Source organism: Micromesistius poutassou, assembly GCF_964030765.1.
Source record: "Micromesistius poutassou genome assembly, chromosome: 23".
Classification (NCBI taxonomy): Eukaryota; Metazoa; Chordata; class Actinopteri; order Gadiformes; family Gadidae; genus Micromesistius; species Micromesistius poutassou.
The window spans coordinates 9,425,520-9,440,275 of NC_140293.1; the positions used below are offsets into that span (position 1 = coordinate 9,425,520).

Consider the following 14,756-nt stretch of genomic DNA (forward strand, 5'->3'; position numbering starts at 1 on the left):
AATAGCTCAGTTGGGAGAGCGTTAGACTGAAGATCTAAATGTCCCTGGTTTGATCCCTGGTTTCGGCAGTTGAACAGCAGGCTCACCTCTTGGTTTTTAATCCATGTGTGTTGATCTGCTAAGGCTTGTGTAAAACTTGATTTATTTTTACCCCCCACTTTTTAAGGTATTCTTTTTGAAAGCTGTTGTTTGTGCATTTTTTTAAACCCAAATAGGTCAATTTCGATAGCGTTAGACTGAAGATCTAAATGTCCCTGGTTCGATCCCTGGTTTCGGCAGTATATCCTCTGGATGCCATGATTTGCCATCTTTTTTTAATTTCCTGTGAGTGTTGAACTTCTAATGTTATTGTTAAAGTTTATTTTTATTCCCCACAGTGTAAGTTATTCTGATTGAATGTGGTTGGTTGTAGTAAGGTTGTGCCGAAATAGCTCAGTTGGGAGAGCGTTAGACTGAAGATCTAAATGTCCCTGGTTCGATCCCTGGTTTCGGCAGTTGAACATCAGGCTCACCTGTTGGTTTTTAATCCATGTGTGTTGATCTGCTAAGGCTTGTGTAAAAGTTAGTTTATTTTTACCCCCCACTTTTTAAGGTATTCTTTTTGAATGCTGTTGTTTGTGCATTTTTTTAAACCGAAATAGGTCAATTTCGATAGCGTTAGACTGAAGATCTAAATGTCCCTGGTTCGATCCCTGGTTTCGGCAGTATATCCTCTGGATGCCTTGATTTGCCATCTTTTTTTAATTTCCTGTGAGTGTTGAACTTCTAATGTTATTGTTAAAGTTTATTTTTATTCCCCACAGTGTAAGTTATTCTGATTGAATGTGGTTTTTTGTTTTAAAATAGTGCCAAATTAGCTCAGTTGGGAAAGCGTTAGACTGAAGATCTAAATGTCCCTGGTTTGATCCCTGGTTTCGGCAGTTGAACAGCAGGCTCACCTGTTGGTTTTTAATCCATGTGTGTTGATCTGCTAAGGCTTGTGTAATACTTGATTTATTTTTACCCCCCACTTTTTAAGGTATTCTTTTTGAAAGCTGTTGTTTGTGCATTTTTTTAAACCCAAATAGGTCAATTTCAATAGCGTTAGACTGAAGATCTAAATGTCCCTGGTTCGATCCCTGGTTTCGGCAGTATATCCTCTGGATGCCATGATTTGCCATCTTTTTTTAATTTCCTGTGAGTGTTGAACTTCTAATGTTATTGTTAAAGTTTATTTTTATTCCCCACAGTGTAAGTTATTCTGATTGAATGTGGTTGGTTGTAGTAAGGTTGTGCCGAAATAGCTCAGTTGGGAGAGCGTTAGACTGAAGATCTAAATGTCCCTGGTTCGTTCCCTGGTTTCGGCAGTTGAACATCAGGCTCACCTGTTGGTTTTTAATCCATGTGTGTTGATCTGCTAAGGCTTGTGTAAAAGTTAGTTTATTTTTACCCCCCACTTTTTAAGGTATTCTTTTTGAATGCTGTTGTTTGTGCATTTTTTTAAACCGAAATAGGTCAATTTCGATAGCGTTAGACTGAAGATCTAAATGTCCCTGGTTCGATCCCTGGTTTCGGCAGTATATCCTCTGGATGCCTTGATTTGCCATCTTTTTTTAATTTCCTGTGAGTGTTGAACTTCTAATGTTATTGTTAAAGTTTATTTTTATTCCCCACAGTGTAAGTTATTCTGATTGAATGTGGTTTTTTGTTTTAAAATAGTGCCGAAATAGCTCAGTTGGGAAAGCGTTAGACTGAAGATCTAAATGTCCCTGGTTCGATCACTGGTTTCGGCAGTTGAACATCAGGCTCACCTGTTGGTTTTTAATCCATGTGTGTTGATCTGCTAAGGCTTGTGTAAAACTTGATTTATTTTTACCCCCCACTTTTTAAGGTATTCTTTTTGAATGCTGTTGTTTGTGCATTTTTTTAAACCGAAATAGGTCAATTTCGATAGCGTTAGACTGAAGATCTAAATGTCCCTGGTTCGATCCCTGGTTTCGGCAGTATATCCTCTCGATGCCTTGATTTGCCATCTTTTTTTAATTTCCTGTGAGTGTTGAACTTCTAATGTTATTGTTAAAGTTTATTTTTATTCCCCACAGTGTAAGTTATTCTGATTGAATGTGGTTGGTTTTAGATAGCTAGTGACGAAATAGCTCAGTTGGGAGAGGGTTAGACTGAAGCTCTAAATGTCCCTGGTTCGATACCTGGTTTCGGAAGTTGAACATCAGGCTCACCTGTTGGTTTTTAATCCATGTGTGTTGATCTGCTAAGGCTTGTGTAAAAGTTAGTTTATTTTTACCCCCCACTTTTTAAGGTATTCTTTTTGAATGCTGTTGTTTGTGCATTTTTTTAAACCGAAATAGGTCAATTTCGATAGCGTTAGACTGAAGATCTAAATGTCCCTGGTTCGATCCCTGTTTTTGGCAGTATATGCTCTGTATGCCATGATTTGCCTTCTTTTTAAATTTCCTGTGAGTGTTGAACTTCTAATGTTATTGTTAAAGTTTATTTTTATTCCCCACAGTGTAAGTTATTCTGATTGAATGTGGTTGGTTGTAGTTAGATAGTGCCGAAATAGCTCAGTTGGGAGAGCGTTAGACTGAAGATCTAAATGTCCATGGTTCGATCCCTGGTTTCGGCAGTATATCCTCTGGATGCCTTGATTTGCCATCTTTCTTAAATTTCCTGTGAGTGTTGAACTTCTAATGTTATTGTTAAAGTTTATTTTTATTTCCCACAGTGTAAGTTATTCTGATTGAATGTGTTTTTTTGTTTTAGAGTAGTGCCGAAATAGCTCAGTTGGGAGAGCGTTAGACTGAAGATCTAATTGTCCCTGGTTCGATCCCTGGTTTCGGCAGTTGAACATCAGGCTCTCCTGTTGGTATTTAATCCATGTGTGTTGATCTGCTAAGGCTTGTGTAAAACTTGATTTATTTTTACCCCCCACTTTTTAAGGTATTCTTTTTGAAAGCTGTTGTTTGTGCATTTTTTTAAACCGAAATAGGTCAATTTCGATAGCGTTAGACTGAAGATCTAAATGTCCCTGGTTCGATCCCTGGTTTCGGCAGTATATCCTCTGGATGCCTTGATTTGCCATCTTTTTTTAATTTCCTGTGAGTGTTGAACTTCTAATGTTATTGTTAAAGTTTATTTTTATTCCCCACAGTGTAAGTTATTCTGATTGAATGTGGTTTTTTGTTTTAAAATAGTGCCGAAATAGCTCAGTTGGGAGAGCGTTAGACTGAAGATCTAAATGTCCCTGGTTCGATCCCTGGTTTCGGCAGTTGAACATCAGGCTCACCTGTTGGTTTTTAATCCATGTGTGTTGATCTGCTAAAGCTTGTGTAAAACTTGATTTATTTTTACCCCCCACTTTTTAAGGTATTCTTTTTGAAAGCTGTTGTTTGTGCATTTTTTTTAACCGAAATAGGTCAATTTCGATAGCGTTAGACTGAAGATCTAAATGTCCCTGGTTCGATCCCTGGTTTCGGCAGTTGAACATCAGGCTCACCTGTTGGTTTTCAATCCATGTGTGTTGATCTGCTAAGGCTTGTGTAAAAGTTAGTTTATTTTTACCCCCCACTTTTTAAGGTATTCTTTTTGAATGCTGTTGTTTGTGCAATTTTTTAAACCGAAATAGGTAAATTTCGATAGCGTTAGACTGAAGATCTAAATGTCCCTGGTTCGATCCCTGGTTTCGGCAGTATATCCTCTGGATGCCATGATTTGCCATCTTTTTTTAATTTCCTGTGAATGTTGAACTTCTAATGTTATTGTTAAAGTTTATTTTTATTCCCAACAGTGTAAGTTATTCTGATTGAATGTGGTTGGTTGTAGTAACTTAGTGCCGAAATAGCTCAGTTGGGAGAGCGTTAGACTGAAGATCTAAATGTCCCTGGTTTGATCCCTGGTTTCGGCAGTTGAACATCAGGCTCACCTGTTGGTTTTTAATCCATGTGTGTTGATCTGCTAAGGCTTGTGTAAAAGTTAGTTTATTTTTACCCCCCACTTTTTAAGGTATTCTTTTTGAATGCTGTTGTTTGTGCATTTTTTTAAACCGAAATAGGTCAATTTCGATAGCGTTAGACTGAAGATCTAAATGTCCCTGGTTCGATCCCTGGTTTCGGCAGTTGAACATCAGGCTCTCCTGTTGGTATTTAATCCATGTGTGTTGATCTGCTAAGGCTTGTGTAAAACTTGATTTATTTTTACCCCCCACTTTTTAAGGTATTCTTTTTGAAAGCTGTTGTTTGTGCATTTTTTTAAACCGAAATAGGTCAATTTCGATAGCGTTAGACTGAAGATCTAAATATCCCTGGTTCGATCCCTGTTTTCGGCAGTATATGCTCTGTATGCCATGATTTGCCTTCTTTTTTTAATTTCCTGTGAATGTTGAACTTCTAATGTTATTGTTAAAGTTTATTTTCATTCCCCACAGTGTAAGTTATTCTGATTGAATATGGTTGGTTGTAGAAAGATAGTGACGAAGTAGCTCAGTTGGGAGAGCGTTAGACTGAAGATCTAAATGTCCCTGGTTCGATCCCTGGTTTCGGCAGTTGAACATCAAGCTCACCTGTTGGTTTTCAATCCATGTGTGTTGATCTGCTAAGGCTTGTGTAAAACTTGATTTATTTTTACCCCCCACTTTTTAAGGTATTCTTTTTGAATGCTGTTGTTTGCGCATTTTTTTAAACCGAAATAGGTCAATTTCGATAGCGTTAGACTGAAGATCTAAATATCCCTGGTTCGATCCCTGTTTTCGGCAGTATATGCTCTGTATGCCATGATTTGCCTTCTTTTTTTAATTTCCTGTGAATGTTGAACTTCTAATGTTATTGTTAAAGTTTATTTTCATTCCCCACAGTGTAAGTTATTCTGATTGAATATGGTTGGTTGTAGAAAGATAGTGACGAAGTAGCTCAGTTGGGAGAGCGTTAGACTGAAGATCTAAATGTCCCTGGTTCGATCCCTGGTTTCGGCAGTTGAACATCAAGCTCACCTGTTGGTTTTCAATCCATGTGTGTTGATCTGCTAAGGCTTGTGTAAAACTTGATTTATTTTTACCCCCCACTTTTTAAGGTATTCTTTTTGAATGCTGTTGTTTGCGCATTTTTTTAAACCGAAATAGGTCAATTTCGATAGCGTTAGACTGAAGATCTAAATATCCCTGGTTCGATCCCTGTTTTCGGCAGTATATGCTCTGTATGCCATGATTTGCCTTCTTTTTTTAATTTCCTGTGAGTGTTGAACTTCTAATGTTATTGTTAAAGTTTATTTTCATTCCCCACAGTGTAAGTTATTCTGATTGAATGTGGTTGGTTGAAGAAAGAAAATGCCGAAATAGCTCAGTTGGGAGAGCGTTAGACTGAAGATCTAAATGTCCCTGGTTCGATCCCTGGTTTCGGCAGTTGAACATCAGGCTCACCTGTTGGTTTTCAATCCATGGTTGTTGATCTGCTAAGGCTTGTGTAAAACTTGATTTATTTTTACCCCCCACTTTTTAAGGTATTCTTTTTGAAAGCTGTTGTTTGTGCATTTTTTTAAACCGAAATAGGTCAATTTCGATAGCGTTAGACTGAAGATCTAAATGTCTCTGGGTCGATCCCTGGTTTCGGCAGTTGAACATCAGGCTCACCTGTTGGTTTTCAATCCATGTGTGTTGATCTGCTAAGGCTTGTGTAAAAGTTAGTTTATTTTTACCCCCCACTTTTTAAGGTATTCTTTTTGAATGCTGTTGTTTGTGCAATTTTTTAAACCGAAATAGGTCAATTTCGATAGCGTTAGACTGAAGATCTAAATGTCCCTGGTTCGATCCCTGGTTTCGGCAGTATATCCTCTGGATGCCATGATTTGCCATCTTTTTTTAATTTCCTGTGAGTGTTGAACTTCTAATGTTATTGTTAAAGTTTATTTTTATTCCCCACAGTGTAAGTTATTCTGATTGAATGTGGTTGGTTGTAGTAAGGTAGTGCCGAAATAGCTCAGTTGGGAGAGCGTTAGACTGAAGATCTAAATGTCCCTGGTTTGATCCCTGGTTTCGGCAGTTGAACATCAGGCTCACCTGTTGTTTTTTAATCCATGTGTGTTGATCTGCTAAGGCTTGTGTAAAAGTTAGTTTATTTTTACCCCCCACTTTTTAAGGTATTCTTTTTGAATGCTGTTGTTTGTGCATTTTTTTAAACCGAAATAGGTCAATTTCGATAGCGTTAGACTGAAGATCTAAATGTCCCTGGTTCGATCCCTGGTTTCGGCAGTATATCCTCTGGATGCCTTGATTTGCCATCTTTTTTTAATTTCCTGTGAGTGTTGAACTTCTAATGTTATTGTTAAAGTTTATTTTTATTCCCCACAGTGTAAGTTATTCTGATTGAATGTGGTTTTTTGTTTTAAAATAGTGCCGAAATAGCTCAGTTTGGAGAGCGTTAGACTGAAGATCTAAATGTCCCTGGTTCGATCCCTGGTTTCGGCAGTTGAACATCAGGCTCACCTGTTGGTTTTTAATCCATGTGTGTTGATCTGCTAAGGCTTGTGTAAAACTTGATTTATTTTTACCCCCCACTTTTTAAGGTATTCTTTTTGAAAGCTGTTGTTTGTGCATTTTTTTAAACCGAAATAGGTCAATTTCGATAGCGTTAGACTGAAGATCTAAATGTCCCTGGTTCGATCCCTGGTTTCGGCAGTTGAACATCAGGCTCACCTGTTGGTTTTCAATCCATGTGTGTTGATCTGCTAAGGCTTGTGTAAAAGTTAGTTTATTTTTACCCCCCACTTTTTAAGGTATTCTTTTTGAATGCTGTTGTTTGTGCAATTTTTTAAACCGAAATAGGTCAATTTCGATAGCGTTAGACTGAAGATCTAAATGTCCCTGGTTCGATCCCTGGTTTCGGCAGTATATCCTCTGGATGCCATGATTTGCCATCTTTTTTTAATTTCCTGTGAGTGTTGAACTTCTAATGTTATTGTTAAAGTTTATTTTTATTCCCAACAGTGTAAGTTATTCTGATTGAATGTGGTTGGTTGTAGTAACGTAGTGGCGAAATAGCTCAGTTGGGAGAGCGTTAGACTGAAGATCTAAATGTCCCTGGTTTGATCCCTGGTTTCGGCAGTTGAACATCAGGCTCACCTGTTGGTTTTTAATCCATGTGTGTTGATCTGCTAAGGCTTGTGTAAAAGTTAGTTTATTTTTACCCCCCACTTTTTAAGGTATTCTTTTTGAATGCTGTTGTTTGTGCATTTTTTTAAACCGAAATAGGTCAATTTCGATAGCGTTAGACTGAAGATCTAAATGTCCCTGGTTCGATCCCTGGTTTCGGCAGTATATCCTCTGGATGCCTTGATTTGCCATCTTTTTTTAATTTCCTGTGAGTGTTGAACTTCTAATGTTATTGTTAAAGTTTATTTTTATTCCCCACAGTGTAAGTTATTCTGATTGAATGTGGTTTTTTGTTTTAAAATAGTGGCGAAATAGCTCAGTTGGTAGAGCGTTAGACTGAAGATCTAAATGTCCCTGGTTCGATCCCTGGTTTCGGCAGTTGAACATCAGGCTCACCTGTTGGTTTTTAATCCATGTGTGTTGATCTGCTAAGGCTTGTGTAAAACTTGATTTATTTTTACCCCCCACTTTTTAAGGTATTCTTTTTGAAAGCTGTTGTTTGTGCATTTTTTTAAACCCAAATAGGTCAATTTCGATAGCGTTAGACTGAAGATCTAAATGTCCCTGGTTCGATCCCTGGTTTCGGCAGTTGAACATCAGGCTCACCTGTTGGTTTTCAATCCATGTGTGTTGATCTGCTAAGGCTTGTGTAAAAGTTAGTTTATTTTTACCCCCCACTTTTTAAGGTATTCTTTTTGAATGCTGTTGTTTGTGCAATTTTTTAAACCGAAATAGGTCAATTTCGATAGCGTTAGACTGAAGATCTAAATGTCCCTGGTTCGATCCCTGGTTTCGGCAGTATATCCTCTGGATGCCATGATTTGCCATCTTTTTTTAATTTCCTGTGAGTGTTGAACTTCTAATGTTATTGTTAAAGTTTATTTTTATTCCCCACCATGTAAGTTATTCTGATTGAATGTGGTTGGTTGTAGTTAGGTAGTGCCGAAATAGCTCAGTTGGGAGAGCGTTAGACTGAAGATCTAAATGTCCCTGGTTCGATCCCTGGTTTCGGCAGTTGAACATCAGGCTCACCTGTTGGTTTTTAATCCATGTGTGTTGATCTGCTAAGGCTTGTGTAAAAGTTAGTTTATTTTTACCCCCCACTTTTTAAGGTATTCTTTTTGAATGCTGTTGTTTGTGCATTTTTTTAAACCGAAATAGGTCAATTTCGATAACGTTAGACTGAAGATCTAAATGTCCCTGGTTCGATCCCTGGTTTCGGCAGTATATCCTCTGGATGCCTTGATTTGCCATCTTTTTTTAATTTCCTGTGAGTGTTGAACTTCTAATGTTATTGTTAAAGTTTATTTTTATTCCCCACAGTGTAAGTTATTCTGATTGAATGTGGTTTTTTGTTTTAAAATAGTGCCGAAATAGCTCAGTTGGGAGAGCGTTAGACTGAAGATCTAAATGTCACTGGTTCGATCCCTGGTTTCGGCAGTTGAACATCAGGCTCACCTGTTGGTTTTTAATCCATGTGTGTTGATCTGCTAAGGCTTGTGTAAAACTTGATTTATTTTTACCCCCCACTTTTTAAGGTATTCTTTTTGAATGCTGTTGTTTGTGCATTTTTTTAAACCGAAATAGGTCAATTTCGATAGCGTTAGACTGAAGATCTAAATGTCCCTGGTTCGATCCCTGGTTTCGGCAGTATATCCTCTCGATGCCTTGATTTGCCATCTTTTTTTAATTTCCTGTGAGTGTTGAACTTCTAATGTTATTGTTAAAGTTTATTTTTATTCCCCACAGTGTAAGTTATTCTGATTGAATGTGGTTGGTTGTAGATAGCTAGTGCCGAAATAGCTCAGTTGGGAGAGGGTTAGACTGAAGATCTAAATGTCCCTGGTTCGATACCTGGTTTCGGAAGTTGAACATCAGGCGCACCTGTTGGTTTTTAATCCATGTGTGTTGATCTGCTAAGGCTTGTGTAAAAGTTAGTTTATTTTTACCCCCCACTTTTTAAGGTATTCTTTTTGAATGCTGTTGTTTGTGCATTTTTTTAAACCGAAATAGGTCAATTTCGATAGCGTTAGACTGAAGATCTAAATGTCCCTGGTTCGATCCCTGTTTTTGGCAGTATATGCTCTGTATGCCATGATTTGCCTTCTTTTTAAATTTCCTGTGAGTGTTGAACTTCTAATGTTATTGTTAAAGTTTATTTTTATTCCCCACAGTGTAAGTTATTCTGATTGAATGTGGTTGGTTGTAGTTAGATAGTGCCGAAATAGCTCAGTTGGGAGAGCGTTAGACTGAAGATCTAAATGTCCCTGGTTCGATCCCTGGTTTCGGCAGTTGTACATCAGGCTCACCTGTTGGTTTTTAATCCATGTGTGTTGATCTGCTAAGGCTTGTGTAAAACTTGATTTATTTTTACCCCCCACTTTTTAAGGTATTCTTTTTGAATGCTGTTGTTTGTGCATTTTTTTAAACCGAAATAGGTCAATTTCGATAGCGTTAGACTGAAGATCTAAATGTCCCTGGTTCGATCCCTGGTTTCGGCAGTATATCCTCTGGATGCCTTGATTTGCCATCTTTTTTTAATTTCCTGTGAGTGTTGAACTTCTAATGTTATTGTTAAAGTTTATTTTTATTCCCCACAGTGTAAGTTATTCTGATTGAATGTGGTTTTTTGTTTTAAAATAGTGCCGAAATAGCTCAGTTGGGAGAGCGTTAGACTGAAGATCTAAATGTCCCTGGTTCGATCCCTGTTTTTGGCAGTGTATGCCATGATTTGCCTTCTTTTTTAATTTCCTGTGAGTGTTGAACTTCTAATGTTATTGTTAAAGTTTATTTTTATTCCCCACAGTGTAAATTATTCTGATTGAATGTGGTTGGTTATAGTTTGATAGTGCCAAAATAGCTCAGTTGGGAGAGCGTTAGACTGAAGATCTAAATGTCCCTGGTTCGATCCCTGGTTTCGGCAGTTGAACATCAGGCTCACCTGTTGGTTTTTAATCCATGTGTGTTGATCTGCTAAGGCTTGTGTAAAACTTGATTTATTTTTACCCCCCACTTTTTAAGTTATTCTTTTTGAATGCTGTTGTTTGTGCATTTTTTTAAACCGAAATAGGTCAATTTCGATAGCGTTAGACTGAAGATCTAAATATCCCTGGTTCGATCCCTGGTTTCGGCAGTATATCCTCTGGATGCCATGATTTGCCATCTTTTTTTAAATTCCTGTAAGTGTTGATCTTCTAATCTTGTTGTTGAAGTTTATTTTTATTCCCCACAGTGTAAGTTATTCTGATTGAATGTGGTTTTTTGTTTTAAAATAGTGCCGAAATAGCTCAGTTGGGAGAGCGTTAGACTGAAGATCTAAATGTCCCTTGTTCGATCCCTGGTTTCGGCAGTTGAACATCAGGCTCACCTGTTGGTTTTTAATCCATGTGTGTTGATCTGCTAAGGCTTGTGTAAAACTTGATTTATTTTTACCCCCCACTTTTTAAGGTATTCTTTTTGAAAGCTGTTGTTTGTGCATTTTTTTAAACCCAAATAGGTCAATTTCGATAGCGTTAGACTGAAGATCTAAATGTCCCTGGTTCTATCCCTGGTTTCGGCAGTATATCCTCTGGATGCCATGATTTGCCATCTTTTTTTAATTTCCTGTGAGTGTTGAACTTCTAATGTTATTGTTAAAGTTTATTTTTATTCCCCACAGTGTAAGTTATTCTGATTGAATGTGGTTGGTTGTAGTAAGGTAGTGCCGAAATAGCTCAGTTGGGAGAGCGTTAGACTGAAGATCTAAATGTCCCTGGTTCGATCCCTGGTTTCGGCAGTTGAACATCAGGCTCACCTGTTGATTTTTAATCCATGTGTGTTGATCTGCTAAGGCTTGTGTAAAAGTTAGTTTATTTTTACCCCCCACTTTTTAAGGTATTCTTTTTGAATGCTGTTGTTTGTGCATTTTTTTAAACCGAAATAGGTCAATTTCGATAGCGTTAGACTGAAGATCTAAATGTCCCTGGTTCGATCCCTGGTTTCGGCAGTATATCCTCTGGATGCCTTGATTTGCCATCTTTTTTTAATTTCCTGTGAGTGTTGAACTTCTAATGTTATTGTTAAAGTTTATTTTTATTCCCCACAGTGTAAGTTATTCTGATTGAATGTGGTTTTTTATTTTAAAATAGTGCCGAAATAGCTCAGTTGGGAGAGCGTTAGACTGAAGATCTAAATGTCCCTGGTTCGATCCCTGGTTTCGGCAGTTGAACATCAGGCTCACCTGTTGGTTTTTAATCCATGTGTGTTGATCTGCTAAGGCTTGTGTAAAACTTGATTTATTTTTACCCCCCACTTTTTAAGGTATTCTTTTTGAAAGCTGTTGTTTGTGCATTTTTTTAAACCGAAATAGGTCAATTTCGATAGCGTTAGACTGAAGATCTAAATATCCCTGGTTCGATCCCTGTTTTCGGCAGTATATGCTCTGTATGCCATGATTTGCCTTCTTTTTTTAATTTCCTGTGAGTGTTGAACTTCTAATGTTATTGTTAAAGTTTATTTTCATTCCCCACAGTGTAAGTTATTCTGATTGAATATGGTTGGTTGTAGAAAGATAGTGCCGAAATAGCTCAGTTGGGAGAGCGTTAGACTGAAGATCTAAATGTCCCTGGTTCGATCCCTGGTTTCGGCAGTTGAACATCAGGCTCAACTGTTGGTTTTCAATCCATGTGTGTTGATCTGCTAAGGCTTGTGTAAAAGTTAGTTTATTTTTACCCCCCACTTTTTAAGGTATTCTTTTTGAATGCTGTTGTTTGTGCAATTTTTTAAACCGAAATAGGTCAATTTCGATAGCGTTAGACTGAAGATCTAAATGTCCCTGGTTCGATCCCTGGTTTCGGCAGTATATCCTCTGGATGCCATGATTTGCCATCTTTTTTTAATTTCCTGTGAGTGTTGAACTTCTAATGTTATTGTTAAAGTTTATTTTTATTCCCCACAGTGTAAGTTATTCTGATTGAATGTGGTTGGTTGTAGTAAGATAGTGCCGAAATAGCTCAGTTGGGAGAGCGTTAGACTGAAGATCTAAATGTCCCTGGTTTGATCCCTGGTTTCGGCAGTTGAACATCAGGCTCACCTGTTGGTTTTTAATCCATGTGTGTTGATCTGCTAAGGCTTGTGTAAAAGTTAGTTTATTTTTACCCCCCACTTTTTAAGGTATTCTTTTTGAATGCTGTTGTTTGTGCATTTTTTTAAACCGAAATAGGTCAATTTCGATAGCGTTAGACTGAAGATCTAAATGTCCCTGGTTCGATCCCTGGTTTCGGCAGTATATCCTCTGGATGCCTTGATTTGCCATCTTTTTTTAATTTCCTGTGAGTGTTGAACTTCTAATGTTATTGTTAAAGTTTATTTTTATTCCCCACAGTGTAAGTTATTCTGATTGAATGTGGTTTTTTGTTTTAAAAAAGTGCCGAAATAGCTCAGTTGGGAGAGCGTTAGACTGAAGATCTAAATGTCCCTGGTTCGATCCCTGTTTTTGGCAGTGTATGCCATGATTTGCCTTCTTTTTTAATTTCCTGTGAGTGTTGAACTTCTAATGTTATTGTTAAAGTTTATTTTTATTCCCCACAGTGTAAATTATTCTGATTGAATGTGGTTGGTTGTAGTTTGATAGTGCCGAAATAGCTCAGTTGGGAGAGCGTTAGACTGAAGATCTAAATGTCCCTGGTTCGATCCCTGGTTTCGGCAGTTGAACATCAGGCTCACCTGTTGGTTTTTAATCCATGTGTGTTGATCTGCTAAGGCTTGTGTAAAACTTGATTTATTTTTACCCCCCACTTTTTAAGGTATTCTTTTTGAATGCTGTTGTTTGTGCATTTTTTTAAACCGAAATAGGTCAATTTCGATAGCGTTAGACTGAAGATCTAAATATCCCTGGTTCGATCCCTGGTTTCGGCAGTATATCCTCTGGATGCCATGATTTGCCATCTTTTTTTAAATTCCTGTAAGTGTTGATCTTCTAATCTTGTTGTTGAAGTTTATTTTTATTCCCCACAGTGTAAGTTATTCTGATTGAATGTGGTTTTTTGTTTTAAAATAGTGCCGAAATAGCTCAGTTGGGAGAGCGTTAGACTGAAGATCTAAATGTCCCTTGTTCGATCCCTGGTTTCGGCAGTTGAACATCAGGCTCACCTGTTGGTTTTTAATCCATGTGTGTTGATCTGCTAAGGCTTGTGTAAAACTTGATTTATTTTTACCCCCCACTTTTTAAGGTATTCTTTTTGAAAGCTGTTGTTTGTGCATTTTTTTAAACCCAAATAGGTCAATTTCGATAGCGTTAGACTGAAGATCTAAATGTCCCTGGTTCTATACCTGGTTTCGGCAGTATATCCTCTGGATGCCATGATTTGCCATCTTTTTTTAATTTCCTGTGAGTGTTGAACTTCTAATGTTATTGTTAAAGTTTATTTTTATTCCCCACAGTGTAAGTTATTCTGATTGAATGTGGTTGGTTGTAGTAAGGTAGTGCCGAAATAGCTCAGTTGGGAGAGCGTTAGACTGAAGATCTAAATGTCCCTGGTTCGATCCCTGGTTTCGGCAGTTGAACATCAGGCTCACCTGTTGGTTTTTAATCCGTGTGTGTTGATCTGCTAAGGCTTGTGTAAAAGTTAGCTTATTTTTACCCCCCACTTTTTAAGGTATTCTTTTTGAATGCTGTTGTTTGTGCATTTTTTTAAACCGAAATAGGTCAATTTCGATAGCGTTAGACTGAAGATCTAAATGTCCCTGGTTCGATCCCTGGTTTCGGCAGTATATCCTCTGGATGCCTTGATTTGCCATCTTTTTTTAATTTCCTGTGAGTGTTGAACTTCTAATGTTATTGTTAAAGTTTATTTTTATTCCCCACAGTGTAAGTTATTCTGATTGAATGTGGTTTTTTGTTTTAAAATAGTGCCGAAATAGCTCAGTTGGGAGAGCGTTAGACTGAAGATCTAAATGTCCCTGGTTCGATCCCTGGTTTCGGCAGTTGAACATCAGGCTCACCTGTTGGTTTTTAATCCATGTGTGTTGATCTGCTAAGGCTTGTGTAAAACTTGATTTATTTTTACCCCCCACTTTTTAAGGTATTCTTTTTGAATGCTGTTGTTTGTGCATTTTTTTAAACCGAAATAGGTCAATTTCGATAGCGTTAGACTGAAGATCTAAATATCCCTGGTTCGATCCCTGTTTTCGGCAGTATATGCTCTGTATGCCATGATTTGCCTTCTTTTTTTAATTTCCTGTGAGTGTTGAACTTCTAATGTTATTGTTAAAGTTTATTTTCATTCCCCACAGTGTAAGTTATTCTGATTGAATATGGTTGGTTGTAGAAAGATAGTGCCGAAATAGCTCAGTTGGGAGAGCGTTAGACTGAAGATCTAAATGTCCCTGGTTCGATCCCTGGTTTCGGCAGTTGAACATCAGGCTCAACTGTTGGTTTTCAATCCATGTGTGTTGATCTGCTAAGGCTTGTGTAAAAGTTAGTTTATTTTTACCCCCCACTTTTTAAGGTATTCTTTTTGAATGCTGTTGTTTGTGCAATTTTTTAAACCGAAATAGGTCAATTTCGATAGCGTTAGACTGAAGATCTAAATGTCCCTGGTTCGATCCCTGGTTTCGGCAGTATATCCTCTGGATGCCATGA

The 14,756-nt window shown here is 37.7% G+C and overlaps 16 non-coding genes across 16 annotated transcripts; all 16 read left to right on the top strand.

Moving 5' to 3' along the window:
• Positions 1-421: 421 nt before the first annotated feature.
• On the top strand, positions 422-494 carry AC3HAE_039231 (transfer RNA phenylalanine (anticodon GAA)). The gene has a single exon. It is a non-coding gene; the product is annotated as a tRNA-Phe (tRNA).
• A 2,056-nt stretch (positions 495-2,550) lies between these two features.
• On the top strand, positions 2,551-2,623 carry AC3HAE_039243 (transfer RNA phenylalanine (anticodon GAA)). Its single transcript has one exon. It is a non-coding gene; the product is annotated as a tRNA-Phe (tRNA).
• Positions 2,624-2,766: 143 nt separating this feature from the next.
• On the top strand, positions 2,767-2,839 carry AC3HAE_039255 (transfer RNA phenylalanine (anticodon GAA)). Its single transcript has one exon. It is a non-coding gene; the product is annotated as a tRNA-Phe (tRNA).
• A 353-nt stretch (positions 2,840-3,192) lies between these two features.
• On the top strand, positions 3,193-3,265 carry AC3HAE_039267 (transfer RNA phenylalanine (anticodon GAA)). Its single transcript has one exon. It is a non-coding gene; the product is annotated as a tRNA-Phe (tRNA).
• A 2,051-nt stretch (positions 3,266-5,316) lies between these two features.
• On the top strand, positions 5,317-5,389 carry AC3HAE_039280 (transfer RNA phenylalanine (anticodon GAA)). Its single transcript has one exon. It is a non-coding gene; the product is annotated as a tRNA-Phe (tRNA).
• A 2,051-nt stretch (positions 5,390-7,440) lies between these two features.
• On the top strand, positions 7,441-7,513 carry AC3HAE_039292 (transfer RNA phenylalanine (anticodon GAA)). The gene has a single exon. It is a non-coding gene; the product is annotated as a tRNA-Phe (tRNA).
• Positions 7,514-8,076: 563 nt separating this feature from the next.
• On the top strand, positions 8,077-8,149 carry AC3HAE_039304 (transfer RNA phenylalanine (anticodon GAA)). Its single transcript has one exon. It is a non-coding gene; the product is annotated as a tRNA-Phe (tRNA).
• Positions 8,150-9,353: 1,204 nt separating this feature from the next.
• Positions 9,354-9,426, top strand: AC3HAE_039319 (transfer RNA phenylalanine (anticodon GAA)). The gene has a single exon. It is a non-coding gene; the product is annotated as a tRNA-Phe (tRNA).
• Positions 9,427-9,985: 559 nt separating this feature from the next.
• On the top strand, positions 9,986-10,058 carry AC3HAE_039331 (transfer RNA phenylalanine (anticodon GAA)). Its single transcript has one exon. It is a non-coding gene; the product is annotated as a tRNA-Phe (tRNA).
• Positions 10,059-10,837: 779 nt separating this feature from the next.
• On the top strand, positions 10,838-10,910 carry AC3HAE_038769 (transfer RNA phenylalanine (anticodon GAA)). Its single transcript has one exon. It is a non-coding gene; the product is annotated as a tRNA-Phe (tRNA).
• Positions 10,911-11,263: 353 nt separating this feature from the next.
• AC3HAE_038781 (transfer RNA phenylalanine (anticodon GAA)) lies at positions 11,264-11,336 on the top strand. Its single transcript has one exon. It is a non-coding gene; the product is annotated as a tRNA-Phe (tRNA).
• Positions 11,337-11,689: 353 nt separating this feature from the next.
• AC3HAE_038788 (transfer RNA phenylalanine (anticodon GAA)) lies at positions 11,690-11,762 on the top strand. The gene has a single exon. It is a non-coding gene; the product is annotated as a tRNA-Phe (tRNA).
• Positions 11,763-12,747: 985 nt separating this feature from the next.
• On the top strand, positions 12,748-12,820 carry AC3HAE_038789 (transfer RNA phenylalanine (anticodon GAA)). The gene has a single exon. It is a non-coding gene; the product is annotated as a tRNA-Phe (tRNA).
• Positions 12,821-13,599: 779 nt separating this feature from the next.
• On the top strand, positions 13,600-13,672 carry AC3HAE_038790 (transfer RNA phenylalanine (anticodon GAA)). The gene has a single exon. It is a non-coding gene; the product is annotated as a tRNA-Phe (tRNA).
• Positions 13,673-14,025: 353 nt separating this feature from the next.
• Positions 14,026-14,098, top strand: AC3HAE_038792 (transfer RNA phenylalanine (anticodon GAA)). Its single transcript has one exon. It is a non-coding gene; the product is annotated as a tRNA-Phe (tRNA).
• Positions 14,099-14,451: 353 nt separating this feature from the next.
• AC3HAE_038793 (transfer RNA phenylalanine (anticodon GAA)) lies at positions 14,452-14,524 on the top strand. Its single transcript has one exon. It is a non-coding gene; the product is annotated as a tRNA-Phe (tRNA).
• Positions 14,525-14,756: the final 232 nt, after the last annotated feature.